The sequence below is a fragment of the Falco peregrinus genome, chromosome 16, assembly GCF_023634155.1.
Source record: "Falco peregrinus isolate bFalPer1 chromosome 16, bFalPer1.pri, whole genome shotgun sequence".
Taxonomy (NCBI): Eukaryota; Metazoa; Chordata; class Aves; order Falconiformes; family Falconidae; genus Falco; species Falco peregrinus.
Genome location: NC_073736.1, coordinates 6,059,317 through 6,071,680, shown reverse-complemented (window position 1 = coordinate 6,071,680; position 12,364 = coordinate 6,059,317). Strand labels below are relative to the sequence as shown.

At 46.3% G+C, this 12,364-nt stretch overlaps 2 long non-coding RNA genes across 11 annotated transcripts in view; one reads left to right on the top strand and one right to left on the bottom strand.

Annotated features, from left to right (window-relative positions):
• LOC114014193 (uncharacterized) overlaps positions 1-10,940 on the bottom strand; it is a 25,961-nt gene extending 15,021 nt beyond the window's left edge. For 7 of the 10 annotated variants that reach the window (XR_008750004.1, XR_008749998.1, XR_008749999.1 and 4 more), the window contains exon 1: positions 1,200-10,940. This is a non-coding gene — a long non-coding RNA (uncharacterized LOC114014193). The remainder of the gene's footprint in view (positions 1-1,199) is intronic. The other 3 variants (XR_008749995.1, XR_008750000.1, XR_008749997.1) reach the window with 3 other exon arrangements.
• Positions 77-12,364, top strand: LOC129785771 (uncharacterized). Its single transcript, XR_008750006.1, has 2 exons — positions 77-585; positions 10,951-12,364. It is a non-coding gene; the product is annotated as an uncharacterized LOC129785771 (long non-coding RNA).

The following is a 12,364-nucleotide window of genomic DNA, read 5'->3' as shown; positions in this document are numbered from 1 at the left end:
TGAGAGCCTCGGAGGAGGCACAGAAACAGAGGTGAGGAACATAATAATTACCAAAAAAAGGTGCAGAGTCCAGGAGCGACGTTCCCTCGGTTTGCCTGGCCCTGGCACCGCTGGCACGGGCTCCCTGGAAAGCTGCAGTTCCGCTCTTATAACACAGGGAGCAGGCTGGAGAATTTAGAGCTGCGTCACAGAGCTCAGCGAGAGAGTGAGAGAGCAAGCTCCGTCGATAGGTCTACCAGCAACAGCCCTGCTGCAGCAAGAGGGGAGAGAGGCAGCAAGAGAGGCAGAGAGGGCTCCAGAAAGAGAAGTAACACCAACACCAGGGACTGGGCTCCTGCCACCATCCAGTGTCATTTTAAGATCGTATTTGGACTTGGTTGGCGTAGGAGGCTTCGCCCATTGACGATGCTGGAGACCCGGCGCGCTTAATCCCGCGGGGAGGGAGAGTGGGCAGACACCGAAAGGGTTAACGGAAGGGAAATTTCTGGAACCTTCTATTCTGCGGCGCTACACAGCGAGCGGAGGGCTGAGGACTGCGCAGATGGTGCACGGGCAGAGCTCTTCGGTCCAGTTCGTCTTTCTCACGTACGTACCCTTTGATCAGGATGGGGCTTCAGCTGCATCTACGTATTTTAATTATTTGCAGGGCGTCCCTTTCCCCCAGCGTCCCTATGTTCGGATCCCGAAGTGCCTTTATTATTATTTTGGCTGGGTATGATTGCTCTGTTCTGCGTCAGAGCTGTTTTCTCAATGGAATGACGGCACAGGTTGTACTAATGTCACTCTTGCCGGCATTGCTGTACTGCAGAGGAGGGTAGTAGTCGTGGGGGAGAGATGACAACTTTGCAAAGACTGCTGTTTTCATGTTTTGTTTGGGCTTTTTATCCCCCACCCCCAATCCCCCCCCCCCCCCCGACTCTCTGAAGGCTGGCATGTCGGTGAGGGTTTGGTGGAGGGGTTAACAGGCGCTCTGCGTTTCAGAGCTCGGAGGTTTGTCACTGCGTAGTTCGGAAAGTGGTAAACGGTGACGCAGTGATCATTGCAGGGCATGTCGTCCAGTTTTTAAAAGCACTGGGGACAGGTAGACTGTGCCTTCCAGACGCTTCCACACCAGCTGAAAGGGGTTAAAGATGAGTCGAGACGGGAAGCTAGCATTTAGGGATTAAATGTCATCATTTTGGCGTTGGAAAGTTGTTTACCTTGCTCTCTCCGTGTCTCCATGTTGGCAGCCTTCCAGCTCACATGTGATAGTCTTCCCTGTACTGCTGCATCATTAACTAAGTGGCAGAGCTGGCTCCCCATTGGCCGGGGAGGGCTCTCAGCCCAAAGGCGCCGTCCGATTGGCGGAGGAGGTGATGGCAGGTGAAAAGCCCTCCCGGATTGGTCGAGGACTGGGTGTCAAATCTCAACGTTGATTTCACTTGCTTCAAAGTGCCGGCAGCTCTCTGCCCGCTGCCTGCTTGCTGCCTGCCCCCCCCGCCGCTCCGGGGGGGCTGCCGGGCGCCCCCCAGGCAGGGCCAGCAGGCAGCAAAGCAGCAGCTCACTCCACGGCGCGGCGGGTACCCGATCTCACACCCATGGGTGCCCCGCACGGGTGCTGGGGTGGTTTCGTTTTGCCGTGCAGTTGCGACGATGACGTGTCAGAGCTGCAAACCACGGGGAAGGGGAAAGTACTGGGGTTTGAGGCTCTTCTGGCTTGCTTGCTTTCTTCCTTCTCCCTTATAAGGTGGTTAAGTGCTAGCAGGGCTGTAAACTGCTCGGGGCAGGGATTGCACCTGGAAATTATGTCGTGGGAAATAATTAAAGAAGTGAAAAAGACTCTTGCCCAAACTCAGCTTTTGTTTGCGTAAGTGTGAGTCTGCCACAGGCTCGGTAACATCAGGGAGAGATGAAGACAACCCTAAGTGACGGGCCTGTGAAGATCTGCAGAAGAAACAGAAGCATTAGAAAGCAGGGACTGATAGACTGGGAAGGACTGGGTAGGGATGAATGGGAGACTGAGGGCAGAGAGCAGCTCCAGAGAGAGGATGAGGAAATGAAGGGGAGAACATTTTTCTCTCTTAACCATTTACTATACTATTTTTTCACCTCTCTTCTTAAAGCGAGCAGCAAGGAAGATGGCAACTCTGCCTGGAACTGCTGAGGACACAACCAGCTTTGAGCTTGGTCCTTCTGGCTGAGGAAGTCTCCTGATTATTCAGTGGAGTGGTAACTTTGCTTTCTCATATGGCATGGAACATTATACCATAGCCTTTCATCATATCGAGGCTTAAACAAGTTTAGGGAAATGGCAGCATAAGCATTTAATCTGTATTACTCACTCGTTGACATCTCAAGCGTCAGGTCCGGTTGTTAAGCAACAACCACTGGGTTCAGAAGTGGCTCAGACACACTGCGTCCGTCGTCCCTTTACTTCAGCAGTAGCCTGTCCGCTGAACGGCAGTCTGAGAGAGAGGGAGAGAGAGAAGAGCTGTATTTACACACAAACACTCAACCCGGCCGAATTTTGGTTGGTTGGTTTCAAAGGCCGTACGCGCTGCGGTTTTATCCCCGACTCCATTCCTTTGCGCAGTACCGTAGAGGGAAGGATGCCATTTCCAACAGCAGTGCGGTGGTAGGAACAGGGAGGGAAAAAGAAAACAGCCAGTAGTTGCCACTCCCCACTTTTTTTCCCTCTTTCCCATCGCCACCTTTCTTGCCTCCCCTCCTTTTCTGCCAGATTCCATAGGGAATTTCAGACTCTTACTGCAGTCGTCACAACCCCTCCTGACTCACTGAGCCTTCACTGGCTGTAGCTGGCTCCCTTGGAGCATCCTTGCCTCCTGCAGCGCCAGTTCCGCAGAGCAGGGGAACAACAGGAATAGCAGCAACAACGGTGGTCCCTGCAGCAAGATGGACAGGCATAAATACGCACACATACAGGAACAGTACAAGGCAGTCAAGGAGGTAATTCTGTACAGCCAGGAGCCGGACTAAGGAATGATGCTCAGTTGCATGGAAGACGGGTGGGTTGAGTCTGTTTTACCGAGTGCCGTCTGAACGGACAACCCTTTGCAATTTTGCCCGTGACAGTTGTGGGGTGGAGGACCCCATTAATTCGCAAAGCTAGTGCTTCTCCGTGACATTTCTCAGCCCTTCGAAAGGAGGTGCAACGGGTAGCAGTATACTCGCTTAGGCATATGCGCACTTTTTGAGTATCTGTCTTCAGCGTAGGGATGCGCTTGGTTTTATTCCTCTTGCTACCATCTTTTTGCCACAGTGAGGGTTTAATCGTGACTAAATGCAGGGAGGGTAAAGAGACAGAGGTAAAAGAGGAGTTATTTCAATGTTAAACATCAGCTGTAAATCTCATTACTCAGGAATTGAGGTTACTGTCAGCAGGTAAATCTGTGGGACTGGCAAGAAACAAGGCTAAGAAGGGGACATGGCATATTTCTGTAGGACAGCAGCGATTTTGTGCATAGGGATGGTATTGTTACTGTATGTTAGCTGTACGTGGCTAAGTGTTCCATAATGTTTTTCTGCATATTCCTACAAAAGGACTTGGGAAAGCTGTGATTTCTTCCTCCCTCTGACACTTGTGTGTGTGACATTGTGTAAGCTGATTCATTTTCTGTATTTTTGTTTTCCTTCCTTTGTAAAGTGGGGTTTAGTCTATCTCTCAGCCTTAGTGCGGCATTATGACGCAGTGTTCGTTAATGCGTTGGGTCTGTTGGCAAAATACATGCGATTTTCTTGGGAGTTTTGACTGTTCAAGGACCACAAAATTTGGTAAAGGAAGTTAAGGATTGCAAATGTTCACAATGTAAATTTAAAAGCATTACCGTCTTAGTCTTCTTTGCTGTCGAAGGAAGGCTCTCTGAATGACGAGACAGCCATGATCTCTTTCTGCACTTGTTTTGCCGATGGTCATGTTACATCTGTGACGCAGTCCGATTTTGCTGTTGGTTCCTGTCTGTGCTTTACGGAGTTGAGCTGATGAGGGCACAAGCTTGAATATGGTTAGAAACATTAATTTAATATTGATGTTAAAGTTCTCAACCATACCTGAAGTGGCAGATATATCGGCACTCACCTATTTCACCATTTGGAATCCGAATGAACACGACAGCACCCCTAGCCATTTTGTTGCTCACAGAGTAGACTCTAAGCCTGCAGCGCTGCTGCTGCTGCTGCTGCTGTTAATTTCCATGTTATACAAATACAGCGTTGGGCTCTGTGTCAGGAGCTTTACTGATGCTGTGAAAAGCTTAAAGTCTATGAGCAAATGTTTTTCTTTTCTTATTTGGGAAAATTCATTAAAATGTCCAAATGCCAAGTATTCTGCCCTCACTCCTCCTACAAATCACTTCCAGACCTATCCAGAAAATTCACTGCTGCCGTGTATTTTTTCTAAAACTTGCTCACGGTGTTTTCTTACAATTTAATATGGGTGTGGCTGGAGGGGAGGGTAAGATTTAAGTCAGTTCTAAGTATCTATCGCTGATGCTAGTGGACAGAGGTACAGGCAAGACATACGAGTTGCCCCTCTCCTCCATGTATCTTTATAGAGACAGCCCCGAGCGTAGGTCACGAAGATGCCCTTGTTATGGAACAAGAAGGGAGTGCCCTATTCTGTTCTCACCCACTCAGAAGTTTTGGTGCAAAGACAGCAGTAGAAAAGGCCAACGCGGGAATCTCACAAAATGGTTTCAGCAGCATTCAGAGACGCCAGTGCCGTTTATACTGGCACAGCTCCGAGAGAGGTACCGTGAGCTGCCTGCTGCAAGGTCATTCCCCTGACTCATTGGCAGCGGCCAGTTGGTTCAGGTACTCCCAGTCCACATTTCTTGCAAGTGTGGCAGTGCTTGAGTCCTGAACTTGGAGATGAGGCTTGAAAATTAATGTTACTGCAGTAGCGGGCCACTGAGTCCAAACCTGTAGGTTCAAAAAATCCTGTGTCTCTGAGGCGTTTTAAAATACGTATCTATAATTTGTTTCTTGAGCTAACTACAAAAAACTTTGCACTACTTCTCTCATCCCCTTTTCCCCCCAAGACTTCCTATGGACTGCTAGGAATCAGGAGTGGCATGTATTTAAGGATAGGCATCAACTTAACACTGTGTTCCAGAAAAAAAAATAGTAAATGTGTCCAAATATATTTGCATTTCTGTCCTGTAGTCGTCAGGTGGACTCCGCAGGCTGCTCCAAGTTCACCAGTGTCTGTCAAGCTAGTGTTGTCTCTCGCAGGGTTTCAGTATCAGGTACCTCAGCTCAGTAGCTGTCTTGTCCCCTCCCAGGTTTCCACACTTTTCTCCGGTGTTCCTATTTGTCCGTGTCACTAGTATTTTCAGCTGACTCGGGGCAACATCAGCCATGGCTACGTTAAGGCTGGCTCTAGTCTTCTCGGCTTCACAGGCAGCAGTGGAGCAGTGAATGCGTCAAGGATGTTGAGCAAAATAACTTACTTTGTCCCCATCGCTGCAATAACAAAGTTAAATCTGGGAGCACGTTACCTGGCTCCTTTTGGATGGAGAGAGACATGGGGACCAGTGCAGGCCAAGCACAGACAGGAGCAGACCCTTCCTACTCAGTGTTGCTAGCCCCCTCCCCAAACCCTCCAGCCCTGACTGCACCTAAAGTCAGCCTTAGCCTTCAGTATCTTAATTCTCTAGTTTTCGAAGGTAAAGAACCTGGCTGCTAATCCTGATGCCAGTGACGACTCTTCGCCTACAGGGAGGCATATGTGATAGCTTGTCTGCTAAAAACTGAGCCAACACAGTGTGATTCAGACCTTAAGCTTTCCAAGGAAGACAGCTATTTCTGAGTTAAGCTCTTCAGCTCCCCACACAAACACTCTCCATCCAGTGCAAATGGTGCATAGTAGGTGTGCAACAGCAGCCACCAATTTTGTACACGGATACACAGTTCAAATGTTTCTTACACACTGACGATGGCTCTCAAACACACGGTGAAGTTTCAGTGACAGAGCGATAGGAATCCTGAGAGCAGGTACAAACCGAACAGCTCACGTGCTCAGGGGAGTCACACCAGGAGGTCTGGTCAATGCTTTTCTCCAGCTTTTTTGCCAGGTCCTTCTGTTGTGGATAGTGTTAAATATGGCAGGGTGCTGAAGGCATTTTTTCAAATGTCCGGTTTAATGGCAGGTTATACTTCAGTGAACATCTGGCAGTATTTGTTTCCTTGGGCTCTTCACTAGCACAGGACATTCTTTTGTCTCTTGAACGACACAAAGAAAAACATGACTTCCCTTGACATTACCTAAAGTAGCTAGAATGGTAGTGTCAGGGGAACACCATGTTCCTGGACTGACTATACAAATCACAACAATAATCTCCCTGTGACTGCTTTCACGACCTGCAATCAATACTTTATAGTCTAAGGTGATGCTTAGGTACAGAAGCTAGGAACAGAAAATTACTTTTCTGGTTCAGCTACTTCGCTGGATAATTTTTTTTAGCATAGTTAGTTTTGTAATGCACAGTCAAGCTATGTATGGCTAAGTTTGATGAGTTTTCATTGCTGCACCTTCCTACTGCTCTTCCATGACCTGGGTCCTGTAAGTTTGCCCAGTTTCATCTCGTCGTTCCTTCTGAAATCTGAAATCCTCCATAGGATTCAGTGGTTCAGGAGTTCCCACGCTCTCCAAACAGGCTGTGGTTTTGCCTAGGAACTCTCACGAAGGAAAGGTAGAGGAAAACTGTATGATTCCAGGCACATCAAAGTGATTTCAGATAAGCAGACAGGAATCACAAGATTAGAAACTGCAGCCCTAATATTTAGCACTCCTAGAATGGTCACCATGATAAAACCGCTCCCTTCAGTTCAGAATAGGTTTAGGATAAGCAATAGCAAGTAAGTGTTATATTTTACTAAACAGTCTGAAACAAAGTTCTGGGATTTAAAAAAAAACAGCTCTTGTGAATAAATCCCAAGTATTTTAGTGATGTTGCGCTGTTATGAACTATCTCCAAATTTCTCCAGAAAATCTGTAACCTGAAAATTAAAGATCTCTTGTGCTTTGTTTTTAGCCTCCTTTGTTAGACCCAAGCAGCACAGAAAATGTGGGTCAGTATGGCAGAACCATAAACTGAAGGCTGGCACAGCCCATCCCATCACCCGGTGTGCCTGGGGCAGTGTTCAACCACCTTGTCCCCAAACCACGGTTCGCTGCATCCGAACCAATACCTGTTCGCCAGTGCTGACTGCCAGCGTGTGGCTCAGCACTGTTTCGGAGAATCCTGGTTGGCACCAAACCCATGCTGGGAACGAGCTCTATCAAAACTCACTCAAAGCAGCAAGAATTAACCAGAGGCTGGTGTGCCTTCAGGGAGGCCAGCCTGCAAACAGAAAGGCTAGAGAGATGGACCTCTCAGACCTCATCAACAAGCCACATTTCAGCCATCACAGACACTAGCTAGCACCTGGCCTGCCCCAAATTGTCTGGAAAAGCTGCTTCTCCCTACGTTAAACAAACGAGCAAACAAAATCCTGGCCTCCCCCTTACCCCCAAAACCCTCAAACAACTGGACCATGTTAAAAAACAGGTTAGAACCATAGGCGGCTGTTCAACAGCTCAGCACAGCTGGAGAAATGCTGGCGAGTGCTCTGACAGATTACCCTTAATAGGAATTGAAATTAGTGACTCAAATGTCAAGCAGGCCTGACTGTCCCATTGCTCAAATAGAGCTAAATGGGACAAAAAGGCTTTTCAGGCTTTTACCGGCAGCATGCCACAGTCCAGTGTCCAGCCTACCTTTGGGTTTTGGGGGCGGGGGGGCTGACAGCACAGGGGTTGCAGACCCAGAGTACCTGGCTTTTAACTTTGCTACTTATACTGCAGGTTACAATAGCAGGACTAAAGGCTACATTCAATTCAGGAAATGCAACCTGGAGTTTTTATTCTGCTACTAATCAAGGGAATAAAATATAATCTCCATTATGCTTTAAACTCATGAGGGAAGTACGTGTTTTTGCTGGCCATAATAGCAGTAGCATCTCCAGAACCATCTTCTAGTCACAAGCATCAACTTCACCAAGCAGTGCAGCATCTGCCCTACACCTTTACTCAGCCCAGGTCAGCACTGCTGCTGACACAGAAAGCATTACACACCAACGATGGGCTCGGGCTGCAAGTTAGGGCACATTTGTCCATACCTGACCTACGCAACACCACACAGTAACAGAACTGCACAACAAACAGATGCAGTTACACGCTCCCCCAGGCCGAGGAAGCTTTTTTGAAACCTTAGAAGTTCACTCATTTCAATTCCCCTTACAGGTCACCACTTGTACTGTCACACCCCTCTGTCCTGCACCTGGCCTTGGTCTGACTCATTCCTTGACTGTGAGGATGATCATTGAAGCTCAGATCTTCTGCATGTAGAACAGGAATATTTTCTCCAGGGGAGACCAGACCACAGCCTGATGAACCAGGAGTTTGACTCCACGATTTGAAAACAAAAGAAAAAAATTATGATGCAGACAGGGTCATGCAGAGATCTGTTTTGCTTAGTATGGAAGCCCCAGAAATGCCTTAAATTTGTAAGCTGTACGTTGTGAAAAATCAGGTCTGTGACATCCAGCCTTGCCTTGTTCCTGCAGACTAAATTAAAGGTCTTAAGACTAGGGAGGAAGTTCCCTTTCATGTGGGCAGGCAGGGATTTCTTCCCTTTTTGCCTTTGTCTCGTGTAGAATGTATAAAGCAGTGTGAAGCCTGTGAAAGTCTTTGAGATGCTCCTCTGAAAGAATTACAAAACAGGACTGCTACTAAAACACATCTGAACAAGGAGGAAAAACCCACTGAATGATAATATTGTACTACTACTACTATTATTTATTGAGGACTCCAGAACACTTTGACAAAGCCAACTACAGTCGGTAATATCTGCTTGTCTCCACACATATGTGCGTGTCCATATATACATATTCAACACACACCCAGCAAATGTCTGAAACAAGCACTGGTTTATTTTTCTGCATGTGTGCATATTAATAGTTGAGTGCTGCGTATCACAGCATCTCAAACTGCTCTTTTTCTCCTCCCCTCTGCATGCTGCCTGCCCAAGCATGCTTTCAGATTTGGAAGGAACCGCATATACTGTCACAGATGTATCCTTCATAAAAGGTGTACCTGCAGCTTGGCAGAAAGGGCTGACACCTTCTAGCTGCCTGGAGGGAAGGGGAGCTTGTTAAGGCAATAGGACAATCTTCAGGTAGCCTGAAGAAGGGGCAGCAGCATCTTAATTATGCTGAAGTGAAACCTGGTTTTATCAAACTATAAATAATGAATGAGCCATTGGTCTTCCACTGCTGCATGGTATTTCTGGAAAGGTTAGTCTCCTTTGGAGAGGGGAGGGGAAGGTACACATAGGTGTTCAGACCCAGTTCAGACTCTGTAAGGCTCGTACCTCTAGAGAAGCTCTCATTTTCAGCAACACAAATATAAGTGACATTTCCACCAACTGTTTTTGAAAACCCTAATAAAGACTTCTTTTTGCTTAAGGCATATGCTTACTACTGAGACAAGAAAAAAAACAACAAAGCAACCCTCATTCATGAGCCTTTTTCTGAAAAGATGCTACTGGGGTACTTGTGATGCTGGGGTACTGGGATGCTGTGCTGCAACTGACCTTGTCAGCCGTTAACTCACTCTCGGTCCAGCTTTTCAGTAGTAAATCTCATGCTGGTAATACAGGTTGCCTCATAAATAACTGTGCCAGGAAGACAGACACTGGGGAGGGAACCTGCTTTCCACTTGTCTTTCACCCTGTTGCCCCAGATAATGGATTTAGAAACTACAGTAAATAACCAGACACAGCAATCTAGTACAGCTCTTTCCCCTTCCTCCATCCCACTTTCTTGGAAGGACATGCTCTTTTTCTCTGAGCTTTTCCTCTGCTGCCTGTGGGTGTGCATTAGGATGTAGGCACTGAAGCAGATCCTTGGATCTGGTTACAAAACTAATGCAAAGAGTTGCCAAAAACCTAAGGCATCAGTAAGTGAAACTCCCAACTCCAGTTGTGCCGCGTTTTACTCCATTTTACATCAGCTTCTGCATCACCACAGGTTAGACACGGTGGCCAGGGTTTGACAGGTCCTGAATTATGTACGTGTATAGTTATTCACAGGCTTCAAGACACCCCATCTATTCCCACTGTACTGAGACGTCTACACCACCAGTTAACTACCACAGCTGTACTGCACTACAGCATTCCTCAAACCTATTCCATTTCCAGTAACCGTCAGCCACTCATTCTCACACTCACCTACTTCCTCAACAACTTCCGTTGAGTTATACTTAGAGATTTGCAATCACTCCCTTTTTAGATTTTGTTCTGACCCACGCTCGGAGCAGATTCCATGCAGTTTATTTTCATCGTCCCTGAAGAATTTTAAACTTGTCTCCCCAAAATCTGCAACTCCCCACTCGTTAAAGGCATGCTATTTACAGGCTGAGGGATACAGCTGACAAAGGAAGTTACACCACGATAGTCACATTTCCCTTCCTTGTCACAAAAAGCACCCGATTTGTCCTGTCCTCTCTGATGGTACTGAGATCAGTAAGTGATGGAAAGCCAGAATAGTCTCTGACTTGGACAGAATGAGGTTTATAGCCTGGTTCCATCTGTGGTGCATGAAAAAAAAAAGTGTTTCTGTACAACACAAACTTCCCCTCCACCTCGCCATCGGTATCATACTCTGCACTACAAAGAAGTCTGACTTTTTTTCACTGCTCACTGGTAAGAACGTCAGTATATTCCACCTGGCTACGAAAGGAAGTGATAGTTATTGCCAGAGTGGTGGGTTTCTTCATCACAGTATTTCATTTCTCCTACACCAGCCTCAACTATTCACAAGATGCCAAAAAACCAAGCGTCAATAAAGTAACTAACCCAAAGTTAACTGTCTTACTTTCTAATAAAATTAAATAAATGAATTTTTCTCTAGGTACGGTGGAGATGAAGGATTTTCTCTCTCAGCCTGCAGCCATGCATGAGATGTGTCTTCCTCTGGAAGCTGGTTTCACATGGTGGCTTAGATTTTCCCACTTCGTATCTAGCACCATTTGAAATCAGTGTTCTAGGAGCAAGAATTACAACGTGGGAGGAGATCAAGCAGCTGCTAACTTCACAGATGGCCTCTACTCCTTAAACCAGCACTTTTCCCCATGCTTATTTTTTTGCCAGCCATCCACTTTGTAACATCATCTGATTTCTAGACACTTAAAACAACCACTGTATACACCCTCTCAAGCTAGGGCCACAACAGGAACAGCTTCCTTCAAATGTATTTCTACTTAATAAACAATGGATATGAGTTAAAGTTGTCCAGAGTAAAGTGATCCAAAAGTTGCATGAAAACCAACATAGCACTTCTTGCATCAGGCACAGTACACTATACATTATACAGTCACTAGGCCCCTAATGTTTAATTTCCTAACTTAGAGCAAATGTCCACTCTGTGCTTGGGGACTCTATCACCATAGAATTATCATTCCATAGCTCCCAGAGACTTGCTCTGCAAACACAGAATTTCCCTCCAACAATTCGATCTCAGCAGTTAAACACAAAAGTGCCTTCAACAATCATGATGATGTCACACCGGTACACACAGAATTCACTCCTTTTTCTAGAATTATTTTTTAAGTTGATTGTTGGTAACTTCTAGTGGTATGTCGGTAGACTTCTATACCCTTGCATCCAAGCCACTAAAATGAAGCTAAACTATTTTTTTGCTTGACCTCACTATTGTCAAACGTTATTATACACAGAAAAGACGATCGCTGTGCGGATGAAGCATTTGATCAGATCACTGAATAGTCGTCTTTAAAGAATGCATAGCTGTCATCTACGAGAGGATTCTTCTCTGAGCCAGGAAAATGTCTCTTACACAGGCTGACCGATTTCTCTTGGTGTTCAGAGTCTCAGTTTTTGTCTAGCACCATTTGAAATCGGTTATGATGTAGGGGGAAAAGCAACAGTAATGGAAAACTTCATTCCCCCGCTCCCCAAAGTCCTTATAAATAAACACCTTCAAAAGCACGATCTTGCTTCACAGACACGTATGGTATGCTTTTCTGTTCTCTGACCTGCAGTTACACCTACAGGCCGAACATCCTGCACAAAAGGAGGACAGTCAGCATCACGTTCAACTAGGAGGGATGCTTAAAGAGAAAGTGAAGCATCTCTTCAAACACGTAACTAAGATTCTTCAACTCAAGCAAGCCAGGGCCCATGTGTGAGAGCACAGCCACCTAACCTTCTGACCAGTTCTATTCCATGTGCTATTTGTTTGCCTTAACCTGTTATTGACTCAGATATTTTTTTCTTTTTAAATAAAAATGTGTGCTGCTTGGTATTGG